Source organism: Molossus molossus, unplaced genomic scaffold (assembly GCF_014108415.1).
Source record: "Molossus molossus isolate mMolMol1 unplaced genomic scaffold, mMolMol1.p scaffold_m16_p_5, whole genome shotgun sequence".
In the NCBI taxonomy this organism is placed as follows: domain Eukaryota; kingdom Metazoa; phylum Chordata; class Mammalia; order Chiroptera; family Molossidae; genus Molossus; species Molossus molossus.
This window is the reverse complement of record NW_023425388.1, coordinates 66,854,443-66,870,531: the sequence shown is the minus strand read 5'-3', so window position 1 is coordinate 66,870,531 and position 16,089 is coordinate 66,854,443. Positions and strand designations below refer to the sequence as shown.

The window sequence follows — 16,089 nt, the reverse complement described above, 5'->3', positions numbered from 1 at the left end:
GACCGCCCCACCTCCGGGAGGAGGCCCCCGAGCGCCGGCTCCGCCCCGCGGGCGGCCGGTTTCTCTGCGAGCCTGGCGCTCCACCCCTGCTCAGACCGAGCCCACCCGATGGAAGCAGAGTGGAAAGGAACGGTGGACAGCTTGTCCTGCAAGTGATCCTAAATCCTTAGATCGATACTGCGCTAGGTGCTGGCGCTTCCTAAATCCCATCCCCGTAATTCTCACAACGCCTTGGGAAGAAGAGCCAAACCCGAGCCTCCCGCGAAGCCAAGACCATGGAAGAGCACTGAAGAGTTTCAAGTGCCCTGTACTCTAAGCACAAACAGTAGAAACCCTCTCTGGGGGACGCATCCTCCATGTAGTCCCATAGGATCCAAGCAAATACAAGTTCACAATTAAAAAAAAAAAAAAAAAAAAAAAAATCAGCAAGCACAAAGGCTCCACGTAAGTGTCAGTCATCAGAACTAATACCGAACAGATTAGTGCTCTCCTCCCCTACACACACATCAAGGACACGGGATATTAGAATTGTCTAACAGAATACAAAGGTTTTTGTTTTTAAACAAGATTTTAATCTTTATTGTTGAGAGTATTACAAATGTCCCCCCTACTTCCCCCTTCTCCCATTGTCCCCCTCCTCCTGGTTCCCCTTCTGCCTTAGGCCTTTACCACCCTATAGTCTGTGTCCACGGGAATATTGGGATGCATGTAAATTCTTTAGTTAATCTCTACCCGCCTCCTCTACCCCCTTCCCTCTGAAGTTCATCAGTCTGCTCCATGTTTTCATGCCTGTTTCCATTTTATTCATCATGTTATTTTGTTCATTGAATTTCACATATAAGTGAGATCATGTGGTACTTGTCTTTCTCTGATTGGCTTAATTCGCTTAGCATAATACTCTCTAGAACCCTTCATGCTGTCTCAAAGGGTAATAGATCCTTCTTTTTCACAGCTGCATAGTATTCCATTGTGTATATATACCACAGCTTTTTTATCCACTCATCTACTGATGGGCACTTGAGCTATTTCCAGATCTTAGCTATTGTGAATAGCACTGCTATGAACATAGATGTGCATATATTCTTTCTGATCAGTGCTTCGGGAGTCTTAGGATATATTCCTAGGAATGGGATCACTGGGTCAAATATCAAATCAATTTTTAATTTTTTGAAGAAATTTCATACTGTTTTCCATAGTAGTCTGCAATCTCACCATCATTGCACCAATGTTCCCTTTTCTCCACATTCTCACCAGCACTTGTTGTTTGTTGATTTATTGATGGCAGCCATTGTGGTTGGTGTGAAGTGGTACCTCATTGTCATTTTAATTTGCATCTCTATGCTGATTAGTGACTTTGAGCATTTTTTCATAAGTCTCTTGGCCGTTTGTATGTCCTGTTTGAAGAAGTGTCTATTCAAGTCCTCTGCCCATGTTTTAATTGGATTGTTTGTCTTCCTTTTATTGAATTGTATGAGTACTTTATATATATTTTGGAAATTAATCCCTTATCAGATGTAACATTGGCAAATATGTTCTCCCAAACAGTGGGTTCCCTTTCATTTTGATGCTAGTTTCTTTTTCTGTGCAGAAGCTTTTTAGTTTGATGTAGTCCCATTTATTTATTTTTTCCTTTGCATCTCTTACCCTAGGCAACATGTCCATGAAAATTCTGCTATGTGAGATGTCCGAAATTTTTATGCCTACGTTTTCTTCTAGCATTTTTATGATTTCACAACTTACATTTAAATCTTTTATCCATTCCCTGGCCGGTTTGGCTCAGTGGTTGGAGCGTCAGCCTGTGGACCAGAGAGTCCCAGGTTCAATTCTCGCTAGGGGCACATACAAAATAAATAAATAGATAGATAGATAAATAAATAAATAAATCTTTTATACATTTTGTGTTTATTCTTGTGTATGGTGCCCAATTTTCCCAACACCATTTATTGAAAAGACTGTCTTTACTCCACTGTATGGTCTTGCCACCTTTGTCAAATATTAATTGAGCTTAGTGGCTTGGGTTGATTTCAGGGTTCTCTGTTCTGTTTCATTGATCTATGTGCCTGCTCTTGTGCCAGTACCAGGCTGTTTTAATTACAGTGGCTTTGTAGTATAACCTGATATCTGGTATTGTGATCTCTCCTACTTTGTTCTTCTTTCTCAAGACTGCTGTGCCTATTTGGGTCTTTTTTGGTTTCATATAGATTTTTGGAGTAATTGTTCTAGATCTGTGAGAGAAAAAAAGGGGGGACTCCCTAGAAATTACCAATTACAGTGGCAATAGAGTACCTTTACATTGGAGAAATCTGACAGATACCACCTTTACCAAGTACTCAAAGTTAATTTAACCAATAGTACAATTTAGCATCACACATGAGGTGATGCTCTGAGGACATGACATTACCTTTATTGTAATCCTGTCAAAAGTACACAATTTGAATGTAATCATGAGGTAGCAGTCAAACAAGCCCAAACTAAGGGATATTCTACAAAATGTCAATGTCATGAAAGACAAGAAAAGATGAGGAACTGTTTCAGATTAAAGGACACTAAGGAATTTTGCCATCTAAATTCCTGCATTGGAAAAAAATGCTACCAAGTATTGAGACAACTGGCAATGAATATGTACATTGTGGTAGATTAAAAGTAGCCTCAAATTCTTTGACATTCCTCTCACTGAGAAATGGGAATATATTTCCCATTTAAATCTGAGCTGGCCTGTGACTGCTTTGACGAATGAAGTAGAGTGGAAGTGAAGCTATGCCAGTTCTGAATCCAACCTTTAAAAAGCTGTCTGCACCAATCAGAAAGAATATATGTACCCCTATGCTCATAGCAGCACTATTTACAATTGCTAAGGTCTGAAAACAGCCCAAGTACCCATCAGTAGATGAGTGGATAAAAAAGCTGTGGTACATATACACAATGGAACACTATGCAGCTGTAAGAAAGAAAGATCTCTTATCCTTTAAGATGACATGGAAGGACCTGGAGAGTATTATGCTAAGCAAAATAAGCCAGTCAGAAAAAGACAAATATCACATGATCTCACTTATTTGTGGAATATAATGAACAAAATAAGCTGATAAACAAAATAGACCTAGAGACATAGAAGTAGGGTTCAGACTGACAAACCTCAGGGGGTCGGAGGGGGGCAGGAGAGATAAACCAAAGAACTTATATGCATATAAGCATAACCAATGAACATAGACAACAATGCTGTGAGTGGGATCAGGAGGAGGGTGTCAATGGGGGAAATAGGAAAAACATCTGTAACAAAAATAAATTAATTTTTTTAAAAAAAGCTGTTTCTGCTTCCTCTTCTGCTATATTTTGTCAAAGCATTACACAAAAGCCTGGATTTAAAGGGGAAATATATCCCCATGTCACAGTGAGAGAAATGTCAAATAATTCAAGGCTGTTTTTAATCTACTACATTGTACATACCCATTTCCAGTTGTCCCAATAATATACCTTATAACAACTTTTTTTCAATGTAAGAAAAAAGACCACATATAAAGAAATCTCGCCCTGGCCGGTTTGGCTCAGCGGTTGGAGCGTCCGCCTGCGGTCCGGAGAGACCCGGGTTCGGTTCCCGCTAAGGGCATGTACCTCGGTTGCAGTTTGTCCCCGGCCCCTGGTTGGTCGTGTGGGTGGCAGCCACTCGATGTGTCCCTTTCACATCGATGTTTCCCTCTCTCTCTCTTCCTCTCTCTCCCTCCCACTCTATCTGTACAAAAAATGGAAAAATGTCCTCGGGTGAGGATAAAAAAAAAAAAATTAAACAACAAAATAAAAAAATAAAAAAAAAAAGAAATCTCAGTCTCTGTTATGGGCTGAATTGTATCCTCCCCAACTCCCACCCCCATTTATATGTTAAGGTCCTAACTCCCAGTACCTCTGAACGTGACTGTATTTGAAAATTGGGCCTTTAAAGAGGTAATTAAGTTAAAATAGTGGGCCATAATCCAATATGACTGGTGTTTTTATGAAGAAGAGGAGATTAGGACACGGACAGAGGATGATGACCATTTGAGGACACAAGGAGAAGATGGCCACTTGCCAACCAAGGAGAGCAGCCCCATAAGAAATCAAATCTGCTGACAACTTTGTATTATACTTCTAGGCTCCAGAATTATGAGAGAAAAAAAACACCTTTGTTGTTTAAGCCACCCAGTCTGTCCTAGTTTGTTATGTCAGCCTTAGAAAACTAAGACAGCTTATTTTAATCTGAAATAGTTTACCTTTTCTTATCTGTTATGACACTGACATTTTTGAAATGTATAGCCAGTTGTTTTATAGAATAGCCCTTACTTAGGGCTTGTCTGGTTGTTTCCTCATGATTAAATTCCAATTATGCACTTTGGGCAGAAGTATGATAAAAGTGATATTATGTGCTCAGGATGTCATCTTATGCATGACGCCAATTTGTATTATTGGTAATCTCAAGTATCACTTGTTCTTGAAACCCTAAGCCACCATGTAAGAAGCCCAACTACCCCCAGGCTGCCATGCCATGCTAGCCATGGGGAAAAGGCAAGAGATGCCCAGCCACCTCCCAACTGTTCCAGTCCCCAACCACTCAGAGTCACCCCCAGCTGAGGCTTCAGACATCATAGAACAGATGTCATGAGCCCTCCCCATTGTGCCATACCTGAATTCCTGACCCACAGAATCATGAGATTTACTGCTTTCAGTCTTTAAGTTTGGGGTCATCTGCTATATAGCAGTACATAATCAAAGCAGGCCATATATTATATGATAGTACTCTATCAATGTTAAATTTTTTGAATTAGATTGTTGTATTGTGGTTAATAGAAAAATGACTTATTATTAGGAATTATTTAACAAAGTATCATGCCTGCAATTTCTCCCAAAAAGTTTATTTAAAATGTGTATGTCCGATGCCCAGCCAGCGTGGCTCAGTGGTTGAGCATTGACCCATGCACCAAAATGTGTGTGTCTGAGAGAGAGAGAGAGAGAGAGAGAGAGAGAGAGAGAGAGAATGTAACAAAATGTTTACATTTGCTGAATCTAGACAAAACATATACAGGTGTTCCTTGAATAATTTTTATAAATTTCCTAAGCCTTGAAAAAAATGTTTAAGTTGAAATAAAAAAAGAAAGAATTAAATCTCGAAGAGGAAAAAGTGATGACCAGACTTCCTCTTCTGGCCAAAATGAAGTAACAGGGACCTGACGTGCCATCCCATCTAAAGCATCTGAAATAATAATAATAATAATAATAATAATAATAAAAGACAAAATATATTTTAAAAAACAGTGTTCAAAATATTCTAAATCAAGCAACAAAGAACAGTGATCTCTGAGAAACAGAAAAAAGAGAAGGTGAGTCTTACACTTGCCCCAGCTTACTACCTTGAAAGACTGTCCAAGCCACGGCAGACAGAAGGAATCCTGATACAGAGCCTAGCAGACTCCCTGAGTTGAGGAGGTAGAGCCTAGAGTCCAGGGAGACTAAAACAGCTGGAGTTCACAGGACAAAATAACAGAGAAAAGACAGATGCAGATACAGAATACTAGAGACCTGCAGTATGCCCCGTCAAGTGTTCATGATCAATGCATGCATGTAAGAAAACTGTTCTGGGCCAGGGAAAGAACATCTGTGAGGATTAGAGGGAAAGTTCCTTTCACTCACACTGAACTTGGAATAGTGCCTATTTCCATCAACTAGACTGGAAAAAGTCATAATTCACAAGGCATTGAGTAGAATACTCAGGAAAGTCTTGCCTCACTAGTAAAGAAAAATTAACCCTACAATGAGCACTGCTCCACATCTGCCTACTATATTGTAAAAACAATACCCAAAAGGACCAAACTTTATCCAAATAACTTATGATGTGTCTTCCAGAACCAGTTCAAGAAGATTTATAGAGCTACAAAAATATCCAGCACCCAAAAAGGTAAAATTCACAATATCTGGCATCCAAACAAAGTTTACCAGGCATACAAAGAAGCAGGAAAACACTGACAAATAATCAGTCAAAGGTAGCCCAGAACTGACATAGATGTTAGAATTAACAGACGGGAACATTAAGACAGTTACTATTGTGCTATTACATATATTCAAAATGTTAGAGATATGAAAGGTATAAAGAAAGACCCAAGTTGAACTTTTAGAGATGAAAAGTAAAATGCATGCTAACAATAACATATAGGTGAGAGGGGATAAATGAAAGCATTCTATTGTAAGGTTCTTATACTACACATGAAGTGGTATGATATCACTTTAAGATACACTGTGATAGACAAGTATGTATACCATAAACCCTTAGCAATCACTAAAATAACAAAATAAAGATTTATAATTAAAAGCAAAAGAGATAAAATCAAATCAAAAAAGAAATTCAATTAGTCCAAAAGGAGGTAGAAAAATAGGAAAAGGGGAAAACAAATGGGACAAACAGAAAACAAGTAACAAGAAGATACAGTCACACCTAACAACAATAATAATCACATTAAAAGTAAATGGTATAGCCCTGGCCAGTTTGGCTCAGCGGTTAGAGCGTTGGCCTGTGGTCCAGAGAGACCCGGGTTCAGTTCCCACTAAGGGCATGTACCTCGGTTGCAGTTTGTCCCCGGCCCTGGTTGCGTCGTGTGGGTGGCAACCACTTGATGTGTCCCTTTCACGTCGATGTTTCTCTCTCTCTCTCTCTCCCTCCCACTCTATCTGAACAAAATATCAAAAAATGTCCTCGGGTGAGGACTAAAAAATAATAATAATAATAATAATAAAAAAGTAAATGGTATAAACACCATGATTACAAGGCAGAGAATATCAGATCGCATAAAAAATCCGACCTAACTATATGCTGCCTGAAAAAAATGCATTTTAAATATAAAATAATATAACAAATAGGTTAAAGTAAAAGAACGAAAATAGATATAACATTGTGGCCAGTTTGGCTCAGCAGTTAGAGCATTGGCCTGTAGACCAAAGAGTCACGGGTTTGATTCTGGTCAAGCGCACATACTTCAGTTTCGGTTCAGTCCCTGGTCCTGGTGGAGGTCACATGGGAGGCAACCAGTCAATGTATCTCTCTCACATCAATGTCTGTCTGTCTGTCTCTCTCTCTCTCTCTCTCTCTCTCTCTCTTTCCCTCTCTCCCTCTCTCTCTCCCTCACACTGTATCTGAAGATAAATGAAAAAATATCCTTGGGTGAGGATTTTTTTTAAATAATTAGAAAATAGATATACCATACTAACACTAGTCAAAAGGAAACAAGATTAGCTACTTTAAAATCAGAGTAAAAAAATATGACTAGGGACAAAGGAGGTCATTTTAACATTATAAGGATAAAGGGGTCAATTCATCAAGAGGAAATAACAAGCCTAACATTTGAGAATCTAATAACAGTATTTCAAAATACATAAAGAGAAAACAGGTAGAACTAAAGATCAATGAAACAAAGAGCTGGTTTTTCAAAAAGATAAACAAGATTGATGGACCCTTAGCTAGACTCACTAAGAAACAAAGAGAGAGAATCCAAATACACAAAATCAGAAATGAAAGCGGAGAAGTAACAACTGACACCACAGAAATAAAAAGGATCATTAACAAATACTATGAACAATTATATGGCAACAAATTCGACAATCTAAGTGAAATGGATAAATTTCTAGAAACACATAGTCGCCCAAAACTGGACCGGAAAGAGATAGAAAACTTGAACAAACAAATAAAAACAAAAGAAATTGAAAATGTAATAAAAGACTCTCCCAGCAAACAAAAGCCCAGGCCCGGATGGCTTCACCGGGGAGTTTTACCGAACATTCAAAAAACAACTAACACCCATTCTCCTCAAACTATTTCAAAAAATTCAAGAAGAAGGAAGGCTTCCAAACTCGTTCTATGAGGCCAGCATAATTCTAATTCCAAAACCAGAAAAAGACACTACAAAGAAAGAAAACTACAGACCAATATCCCTGATGAACATAGATGCCAAAATCCTGAACAAAATACTAGCAAATAAGATCCAGCAATACATCAAAAAAATTATTCACCATGACCAAGTGGGATTCATCCCAGGGATGCAAGGCTGGTACAATATTCGCAAATCAATAAATGTGATACACCACATAAACATAATGAAAGATCATATCATGATCATATCATGATCATATCAATAGACGCTAAAAAAGCATTCAACAAAATCCAGCATCCATTTCTGATAAAAAACGCTCAGCAATGTGGAAATAGAGAGATTATATCTCAACATAATAAAGGCCATATATGAAAGACCTACAGCCAACATCATACTCAATGGGAAAAAACTAAAAGCATTTCCCTTAAGAACAGGAACAAGACAGGGATGCCCACTTTCGCCAGTCTTATTTAACATAGTACTGAAAGTCTTAGCCACAGCAATCAGACAGGAAGAAAAAATAAAAGAGATCCAAATTGGAAAAGAGAAAGTGAAACTGTCATTATTTGCAGATGGCATGATACTATACATAGAAAACCCTAAAGACTCCATCAAAAATCTACTAGACTTAATAAATGAAGTTGGCAAAGTAGCAGGATACAAAATTAACATCAAGAAATCGACGGCATTCTTATACACCAATGATGAACTCACAGAAAGAGAAACTAGAAAAACAATTCCATTTACCATCACCGCATAAAAATTAAGATTCCTAAGAATAAATTTAACCAAAGAAGTAAAGGACCTATTTGCAGAAAACTACAGGACATTGAAAAAAGAAATAGAGGAAGATATAAAAAAGTGGAAGCACATACCTTGTTCATGGAATGGAAGAATTAACATCATTAAAATATCCATATTACCCAAAGCAATCTATAGATTCAATGCAATCCCCATCAAAATACCAATGACATATTTCGCAAAACTAGAACAAATACTTGAAAAGTTCATATGGAACCAAAAAAGATCCTGAATAGCGACAGCAATCTTGAAAAAGAAGAACAAAGTAGGTGGGATCACAATACCGGATATCAGGTTATACTAAAAAGCTACTGTAATCAAAACAGCCTGGTACTGGTACAAGAACAGGCATATAGACCAGTGGAATAGAACAGAGAACCCAGAAATTGACCCAAGACATTATGCTCAATTAATATTTGACAAAGGTGGCAAGAGCATACCACCATACCAAAGGTGGAGTAAAGACAGCCTCTTTAATAAATGGTGTTGGGAAAATTGGACAGCTATATGCAAAAAAATGAAACTAGACCATCAAATTTACACCATACACAAGATTAAACTCGAAATGGATAAAAGACTTAAATGTGACCCGTGAATCCATAAAAATCCTAGAAGAAAATGCAGGTAACAAAATTTCGGACATCATACACAGGAGTATTTTCACTGATACATCACCTAAGGCAATAGACACAAAGGAAAAAATGAACATATGGGACTACATCAAACTAAAATGCTTCTGCATAGCAAAAGAATCAATCATCAAAATGGAAAGAGAACTCACTGTATGGGAGAGCATAATTGCCAATGATACATCAGATAATGGATTAATTTACAAAATATATAGAGTGTTCATACAATTAAACAAAAGGAAGTCAAATAATCCAATTAAAAATGGGCAGAGGGCTTCTTTTCGGTCGGAACTTTCATCTTCCAGTAATTCGCCAAAATGACGCACACAAAGGGAAAGAGGAGACACACCCGCTGTATGTTCTCTAGGCCTTTTAGAAAACATGGAGTTGTTCCTTTGGCTATATACATGAGAATCTATAAGAAAGGTGATATTGTGGACATAAAGGGAATGGGCACTGTTCAAAAAGGAATGCCCCACAAATGTTACCATGGCAAAACTAGAAGAGTCTACAATGTCACCCAGCATGCAGTGGGCATTGTTGTGAACAAACAAGTCAAGGGCAAAATTCTTGCCAAGAGAATTAATGTACGCATTGAGCATATTAAGCACTCTAAGAGCCGAGATAGCTTCCTGAAACATGTGAAAGAAAATGGTCAGAAATAAAAGGAAGCCAAAGAGAAAGGTACCTGGGTTCAACTGAAGCGTCAGCCTGCTCCTCCCAGAGAAGCACATTTTGTGAGAACCAATGGAAAGGAGCCTGAGCTGCTGGAACCCATTCCCTATGAATTCATGGCATGATAAGTGTAAAAAGAAGACCTCTGTACTGATAAAAAAATGTTTCTTAATTGAGTAGAAGTGTGATGTCCCTTCCCCAAAAAAAATAATTAAAGAAAACTTGGTGTCCTAAAAAAATAATAAAAAAATGGGCAGAGGAACTAAAAAGACACCTCTCCAAACAGGACATACAAATGGCCAAGAAACATATGAAGAAATGCTCCACATCACTAATTAATCAGAGAGATTCAAATTAAAACAACTATGCGGTATCACCTCACACCTGTCAGAATGGCCGCCATCAACGAATCATCAAAGAACAAGTGTTGGAGAGGTTGTGGAGAAAAGGGGACTCTAGTACACTGCTGGTGGGAATGCAGACTGCTGCAGCCACTACGGAAAAAAATATGGTGTTACCTCAAAAAATTAAAATTTGAACTACCATTTGACCTAGTGATGCCACTTCTAGAAATATACCCTAAGAAGCCTGAAACACCGATCAGAAAGAATATATGTACACCCATGTTCATAGCAGCACTATTTTCAATAGCTAAGATCTGGAAACAGCCCAAGTGTCCATCAGTACACGAATGGATAGAAAAGCTGTGGTACATATACACAATGGAATATTATACAGCTGTAAGAGAGAGAAATCTCTTATCCTTTGAGACGACATGGAGGGACCTGGAGAGTACTATCCTAAGCAAAACAAACCAAGCAGAGAAAAACAAGTATCATATGGTCTCACTTATTTGTGGAATATAATGAACATAACAGTCTGAGGAACAGGGTAGACCCAGAGACGTGGAAGTAAGGTACAGACTGACAACCCTCAGGAGAGGGAGTTGGGGGGGGTGGTAAGAGATAAACCACAGAACTTATATGCATGTACGCATAACTGACAGACATGGACAACAAAGCTGGGGACGAGGTATGGGGGATGGGAAGGAGGGTGTCAATGGGGAAAAAAGAGAAACGTCTGTAACAAAAATAAATTAATAAAAAAAAAGAAAACCTTATAAACTACAGAGTGGCAAAGAAAATTTAAAAATAAATAAATAAATAAATAAATAAATAAATAAATAAACAAATAAATAAAATAAACTGGTAGAACTGCACAAGAAATAGATACATTTACAATTATATCCTGAGATTCCAACACTCGTCTCAATAATTGCTAGATCAAGTATACAAAAAAAAAAATAGTAATGATATATAAGATTTGCAACACTGTTAACTATCTGATGATTGACACTTATAGAACTCTCTGCCCAACAATAGCACATTTGTCTCCAGTGCATAGAAAAGAATGCTGGGTTATAAAACAAGCCTCAATATAATTAAATTGATATCAAGTCATACAAAGCATGCTCTCTGACCACACAGGAACTAAATTAGAAATCAGTAAACAAAAGATCCTTGGAAAACCCCCAAGTATTTGAAAACAAAACAACACTATTCTAAATAATTGGGAAATCAAAACAGAAATCAAAAGAGAAGTTGGAAAATACTGAACTTAGTGAAAATGAAAACACAACATATCTGAACTTGTAGATGCCATTAACACAGTACTTGAAGGAAAACTTATAGCACTAAATGTCTATATTAGAAAAGAAGAAAGGTCGCCCGACCAGTGTGCCTCAGTGGTTGAGTGTTGACCTATGCACCAAAAGGTCGCCAATTCAATTCTCGGGCAAAATCCCCAGTGGGGGGCATGCAGGAGGTGTCCAATCAATATTCTCTCTCAATGATGTTTCTCTCTGTGTCCCTCTCCCTTCCTCTCTCTCTAAAAATGAATAAGGAAAAAAAGAAAGAAAGAAAGAAAGAAAGAAAGAAAGAAAGAAAGAAAGAAAGAAAGAAAGAAAGAAAGAAAGAAAGCTGGCTCTCAAATCAATGATCTCAGTTTCTGCCTTAAAAACTAGAAAAGGAAGAACAAATTAAATATAAGGTAAGCAGAAGAAAGAAAATAATAAAGATCAAGGCAGAAGAAGTTAATGAAATAGAAAAGGAGAAAACAATAGAGAGAATCAAATAAAGCAAGCCTGGTTCTTTGAGAAAATCAATAAAATGAATTAAGTTCTAGTTAGAATAATTAGAAGAAAAACACAGAAATTATCAATATCAGGAATTAGAGAGTCCTGCGGTGTGGCTCAGTGGTTGAGCATTGACCCATGCACCAAGAGGTCCTACGGATGATTCCCAGTCAGGACACATGCCCTGGTTTCAGGCTCCATCCCCAGCAGGGGGCGTGCAGGAGGCAGCCAATTGATATTTCTCTCTCACATGAATGTTTCTATTTCTCTCTCCCTTCCTCTCTCTCTCCCAAAAATTATTAAAAACATATTTTTGTAAAAGATGTTGGTCTTTTTCTCTCATTTATGTTTCTATCTTTCCCTTCATCTCTCTCTCTAGAAATTAATCAATAAAAAATTTTTTTAAAAAAAGGAGACCTGGCCTGTTTGGTTCAGCGGTTAGAGCGTCGGCCTGCAGTCCAGAGAGACCGGGGTTCGGTTCCCACTAACGGCATGTACCTCGGCTGCGGTTTGTCCCCGGCCCTGGTTGGTCATGCAGGTGGCAGCCACTCGATGTGTCCCTTTCACGTCAATGTTTCTTTCTCTCTCTCTCTCTCTCTCTCTCTCTCTCTCTCTCTCTCTCTCTCTTCCTCTCCCTCCCTCCCACTCTATCTGAACAAAAAATGGAAAAATGTCCTCAGGTGAGGATTAAAAATATATATATATATATGAAAGACTTGGGAATAAATGTGACAAAAAATGTAAATAGTCTTACACTGAAAATGACAAAATATTGCTGAGAGAAATTCAAGAGACCTAAGTAAATAGAGATATATACATTGTACAGAGATCAGAAGTCTCAATATTGTCAAGATGTCAATTTTCCTCAAATTGATATCTATCTCTACATTCAATGCATTTTCAATAAAAATCCCAGCAGGTTGTTTTTCTTCAGAAATTGACAGGTTGGTTCTAATAAATCATATGGAAATGCAAAGGACCTAGAATTCTTAAAAATGACTTTAAAAAATAACAATATTACATGATTGCAAGAATTATTATAAAGCTATCATAATGAAAACAGTGTGGTGTAAACATAAAGACAGGCAGATTAATGGAAGATGAGATTCCAGAAACAAAGCCATACCTATATGGATTTTGACAAAGGCACAAATGCAAGGCAATAAAGAAAGGATAACCTTTTCAATAAATAAAACAACTTGAACACCTAGATATTCCTTTTAAAAATACATATTTTAGCCCTGGCTAGTTTGGCTCCACGTTTAGAGCGTCGGCCTGCGGTCCAGAGACCGGGTTTGGTTCCCGCTAGGGGCATGTACGTCGTTTGCGGTTTGTCCCCGGCCCTGGTTGGGTTGTGTGAGTGGCAACCACTTGATGTGTTGCTTTCACATCGATGTTTCTCTCTCTCTCTCTCTCTACCGCCCTCTCTCCTGCTCTATCTGAAGATAAATGCAAAAATGTCCTCAGGTGAGGAAAAAACAAAACAAAACATATTTTACCTCACACCACGTACAAAAATTAACTAAAAAAGACCCAAATCTAAATGTAAAACGCAAACCCATAAAATGTCTAAAAGAAAACATAAGAGAAAATCTTTTGAACTGGACTTTAACATTAAAACTTCTGATTAAAAAATTAAAGAAATAAGCCACAAACTGGGAGGAATTTTTTCAAAAAATACATATGACATAGGTCTTATACACAAAACATATAAAGAACACTCAAAACTCAACAACAATGAAAATAACCCAAGTTTTAAAAAATGGGCAACAGATTTGAGCAGACGTTTCACTGAAGAAGATATAAAATGGCAAATAGGCCCTGGGCAGTTAGGCTCAGCGCTTAGAGCGTCAACCTGCGGAACAGAGAGTGCTGGATTCAGTTCCCCCTAAGGGCACCATACCTCGGTTGAGGTTCCTCCCCAGCCCCAGTTGGGGTCATGTGGGTGGCAACCAGTTGATGTGTCTCTCTCCATCTCTCTTTCTCCCTCTCTATCTAAAGATAAATGCCAAAAATAAAATGTCCTCAGGTGAGGATTAAAAAAAAAAAAAAAAGAGGAGAGATTCCAAAATGGCAGCAGAGTGAGTGGAAGCTACACAAACCTTCTCCCAGGACCAAACTGGAATTACAAATCGATGAGGAAAAGCAACAGAAAAGAAGCTTGCAAGGACCATATAACCAGGGGCACTGACTCGATCCTGGTAGGATTGCAAAGGTGCGAGACAGGGGCTGGGAGCACACGGTCGGCAGGTAGCTCGGCAGCGGCCTCAGCTGGGAGCAGCACCCTCGGGTTGAACTCCCAAGAGGTTCTACAGTGCAGAGCCGGGACAGACGCTAAAATAGCCACAGCCACTCACCTTGGGCTCCGGCAGAGGGAGGGCAGACTGGACTGGAACTGTGTGGGGACACTCAGGATTTGGAGGGCGCTCAGAGCTTTTGCTGAGTTGCAGCCACGCAGGATGGTGGCCATATTGCTCCTTCCCAGGGCTCTGGGGAGAGGTAGTAGCCCCTCCCGCAGAGATTCAACCCCACTCTGTGGGCCATTGAAATGCAAGTTGAGGCTCACTAACAACCAGCATCTACCCCACCCTCGGGAAATCCCCTTATACTGGGCACCTGAGGGAGTATTTCAATCAACTAACAACCTGAACTGCTAGCCTCCAGGCAAAAAGCTAGAGGATAACAGTACCATTCCTGGGCTAGCAACTCTAACCAGGAAAGTAAGACTTGACAGTGATGTTTAACGTGGGTCCTCCCTAAGCTCATCTAAACCCAGGAGAGGGAGCCACAAACAGTAGAACACCAATACCCACAGGGAAAACTTGGAAGGGTCCAAAGCCCTCTGTGATAGCTAAAATGGTGAAACACAGAAACAAAAGCCAAATGAAAGAACAAGAGACCTCCACCAAAGATGATATCAGTGTGGAACAGTTAGGCAAGTGAACAGAGCTAGAATTCAGAGCCATGATCTTGAGGAAGCTCAACAGCATGAGTAAGGACATAGAGATGCTGAAAATAAACCAAATGGAAATTAAAAACCACCAAGAAGAGATAAAGAGTGACATATCAGAAATAACACACTGGAAGATCTAAAGAGCAGAGTAGAGGAAGCTGAGGACCAGGTCAGTGAATTAGAAGACAGAGTAGAAAAAATCAACCAATCAGAAAACCAAAAGGAAAAAACAATTGAAAAACAGGAAGACACCTTAAGAGAACTGTGGGACAACTGGAAACGTAATAATATTCGCATCATAGGAGTCCTCGAAGAAGAAAAAAATGAGCAAGGGTTAGAGAATATATTCAAAGATAGTGACAGAAAACTTCCCTAATTTGGTGAAGGAAGAAGGCATTCAAGTTCAAGAAGCACAGAGAGCCCCAAGTAAGAAGAATACAAACAGGCCCACACCAAGACACATAGTAATTAAAATGCCAAAAATTAAAGACAAAGAGAGAATCCTAAAAGCAGCAAGAGATAAGCAATAGATTACCTACAAAGAAAATCCCATAAGGCTTTCAGCTGACTTCTCACAAGAAACACTATAGGCCAGAAGGGAATGGCATGAAGTAATCAAGGTCATGAAAAACAAGGATCTGAATCCAAGACTACTCTACCCAGCAAGGCTATCATTCAAAACAGAAGGTCTGCGCTGGCCAGTTTGGCTCAGCGGTTGAGCATCGACCTGTGGACCAGAGAGTCCCAGGTTCAGTTCCCGCTAGGGGCACGTACCACTAAAAAAAAAAGAAGGTCAAATAAAGAGCTTCCCAGAAAAAAAAGGTTAAGGGAATACATTAGCACCAAACCAGCACTACAAGAAATGTTAAAAGGACTGCTGTAATTAGTAGAAAAAAATAGGAAGAAAAATATAACCAAACTAAACAAAAATGGCAATAAATAAGTACATATCTATAATTACCTTAAATGTAAATGGACTGAATGCTCCAATAAAAAGACAGAGTAGCTGATTGG

At 38.7% G+C, this 16,089-nt stretch overlaps 1 pseudogene; it reads left to right on the top strand.

Moving 5' to 3' along the window:
* The first annotated feature begins 9,627 nt into the window (after positions 1–9,627).
* Positions 9,628–10,113, top strand: LOC118617722 (annotated as a pseudogene).
* The last annotated feature ends 5,976 nt before the right edge of the window (positions 10,114–16,089 follow it).